Source organism: Macrobrachium nipponense, chromosome 7 (assembly GCF_015104395.2).
Source record: "Macrobrachium nipponense isolate FS-2020 chromosome 7, ASM1510439v2, whole genome shotgun sequence".
NCBI lineage: Eukaryota > Metazoa > Arthropoda > Malacostraca > Decapoda > Palaemonidae > Macrobrachium > Macrobrachium nipponense.
In genome coordinates, this window is record NC_061109.1 from 26649421 (window position 1) to 26652733 (window position 3313).

Sequence of the window (3313 nt, forward strand, 5' to 3'; positions counted from 1 at the left end):
CTCAGTGACATAGCTGTGCTGGAGGAAGGAGAGGTGGAGGCCTTGTAGACCCCCTCAAGTTTTTACAAATTAAGCCCATGTAAGTAATTATGGCAGCGCACACAGATAACTGAAATTCACATTTGTTCCTGCACGTCATACAAACTCTCGGTCCTTTACATAAGGAATTACTTTCAGCATAGGCTGGAAATCAGTTGTAAGAGAATAACAACAAGGTAGTTAGGCAGTAACTGCCTGTCCAATAGTTGGGAGTCCCGCCCGACCAGATGTAAACATTCCACTTTGCTTACGGCTGCCGTTGTGTTCAGACGTTCTCTCTGCCTGCCTCTGTCGTCGGATTGTGAGAGTGTTCCTTTTTGTTTTTGGTTTATGAGTGTTTTGTTTTGTTGTTTGCTCATTTTTTTGGAGTGCAAACCCAAAACTTGGATAAGCCTCTTTGCCCCCCATTTGCACGTTTGCCTTGGAGTGGGGGCCAGGAAATGCGGAGGTTTCCACTCGAAAGTGGATGTAGATCCTCACGCCCTTTGCACCAAGTGCCGAGTGTAATCAAGACAATCCTTGTGTACTCTTTTCCCCTTCGGAGGAAATGTCTCCTTCCACTTCGCTTGATTCGTCAAGTGTGGAAGAGGGGGTGGTAGGCATGCCAACCCGGAGATGTATTCGGGAATTTCTTCTTGCTCCAGAGGGGATCCTTCTCCTTCAGGGCGAACAGGAGTTCTCCCTACTAACTCCACTTTGCTCCCTCAGGTGTGTCTGACTCCACAGTCGGGGATCTGCAGCAGGCTCCGGTGAAGCTGGAGTTTCCTGGCGTGCTCTGACTCCAGGGGCTGGTGGATCATTTTTCGTCAGCCCTTGTGACTCATGGGGTAGAGCCGAGGACTACGACTACCATTTTAATGCCTGTGTATGCAGCATTGCCCCACTTGGTGTATACCCTGCACATAACTTCGGTTATACCTGCTGCGGTTGTATCTTTGGTGCCGCTTACTTTGAGGGTGGAGTCTTTTCTTCCTCCTCCAGGCCATGCAGTTTTCTCTCCCCCAGCTGGGTATGATCAAGCAAAGATATATCCTCTTGATCCCACCTGTCTTCGTCCCCATGCCTGCTGCCCCTGTTCCTGACCGTGTGAGTGCTGCTGTGGTGTCGGTGCCCCCAGTCCAGGTCGCTCTGGAGCCAGCTGCTTCAGCAGCGCCCTGGATGGGGGATCTAACTGCCGTGCTGAGGAAGCTGATGAAGAAGAAATCGAAGAAGCAGAATGTGTCATCGTCTTCATCTTCGTTGTCATCTTCGTTGTTGTTGTCTGCCGCCTCCACTTCTTTTTCTGAGGCTCCTCTGCTGAAGAAGAAGGCTCTCTCTCTCTCTCTCTCTCTCTCTCTCTCTCTCTCTCTCTCTCTCTCTCTCCGGGCCGCCGCCGAGAAGTCTCACTCCTGGTGTGTCTCCATTCTGGTGAGACGGGTGGGCCTTCCGCTGGTCCCTCGCAGCCCCCAGTTGCGCGCAGGGCGGGAACCACAGATGTACTTGCTGCCACCCTCAGGGGCACTCAGGGGCAGGAACTGTAGATGTACTCGGTGTTGCTGATACTTCTGCTCCTAATTCTGGAGGTTCTGCCTCTAGGACTGGGACTATCTCGGGTGCTCGTTCAAGTTTCCCTGAGTGTAAGCTCACCAACTGGTGAGCATGCAGCTGGAGTCGATGATGCTGAGCCCGCTCACCGTCACGACTCGGGGCATGGTGCAGAGGGAAGGTGAATATCACTCAGGTGACTTTCGCCGTGCCGATGACCACTCGTGGAGTGATCATATGGCAACCAGGGGTGATGTGACAGTCCCGCGGGACCGTGCATGCGGCGAGACTGGTAGGAGGTCCCCTGTTCAGACTTTTGGAGGAGTTTTGGCATCTTCTGAGGCTGTGACGTGTCGTGAGGACGGTACCCACTCTCGCCATGCTATTCTTCGCCTGATCCCCTAGCATGAGCGAGCGTCACTACCATCCTCGGAGGAGTGCTTCTCCTCAGTTAGAACACTCCTCTAGACCTGTGAACCATCATCACTGTGGGTTGATGACTGCCCGCAGCCTGCTCCGTCCGTTGGTTTGACTAACAGACCGAGCAGGAGCGTCAGATCTTCCTCACCTGTCCCTTCAACCTCCTCGGGATACACTGGGAGGACTGAGGTGACCAGGGGGAAATGTGGAAAGTGTGCTCCTCATGATTTGGCCACGAGAGCATATGTGCCTGGCACAGTCTTAGGACCCGAGAGGGTTTATGCTCAAGTGGTTTGGGGAGATCCTAGGGGGTCTGTTGAGGCTCTTCCTTCTGAAGGAAGAGGGTCAAGGGAGGGACTCAACCTGGAAGGACGTGACAGTCCTTCTCCTCAGGACGCAGTCACTCCTAAATCCACAGGTCTTTTGCACAGGTCATCGCGCTGATTCATCAGCACAGTGATCTCGGGGAAGGATCGATGGTTGCTCCCTCTGACCGCCCTTCACAGTTAGTCATTCTGGGGCTCTAAGAAGGAACCCAGAACTAATGTGGGGGTTGCCTTGGTCTTCCTTGTCCAAGGGTGTGTTCTACCAAGTAAACAATCTTGTCTCAGGACATGAGAGTTTACTCGGGGCCAACAGATCAGACAATTTGCTTCCCCCTCCTCTACCTCATCAACGGTGCTTCTACTTGCCCTCGGAGAACCCACTGCTGACTAAGAAGGTTGATCCGGAGTTAGTATACCAGACTCCTGGCTAGCCTTTGCAGCATCTCCTGTTGGAGAACTTTTGGTTTGCGCAGCAAGAGGCAATGGCGTTGGAGGCTACCGCTATGGCAGCCCTCCAGGCCATCTCCTGGCTGGATCTGTGGCCCCTCAACAGTATCCAAGGTTGCAGTTTCTTCGGGATCAATAGTTCCTGGAGAAGACTCGGCTTTCGGGAGACTGTCAGTCTGGCGGTAGGGCTATTTCCTACCTGGCCCACCAGACTGCCAACCTGTGGGCCAACCTGGTTCTTAGGAGGAGGGACGCTGTCCTAACTTGTATAACCAGGGTGGCTGGTGTAAAGTTGGCATTGGGTCTTAGGAATGGACCATTGCTGGGTTCCTCCTCTCTCTTCCCTAGAGATATGGTGGATGCTGCAGTGGACAAGCGGAGAGCTGAAGACAGTGACCGTCTTGTCCACCAGGCAATTGGCAAGACATCCGGGCTGTCCTGCGCAACTGCTGCTAGGTCTCAGAGCCAAGCCAGCTCTTCCTCCGCCCCCAAGACTACCTCTTCATCGAAAAGGGCGCAAGGAAAGACCCATCCTTCCTCCCTCGTTTAGAGAGGGG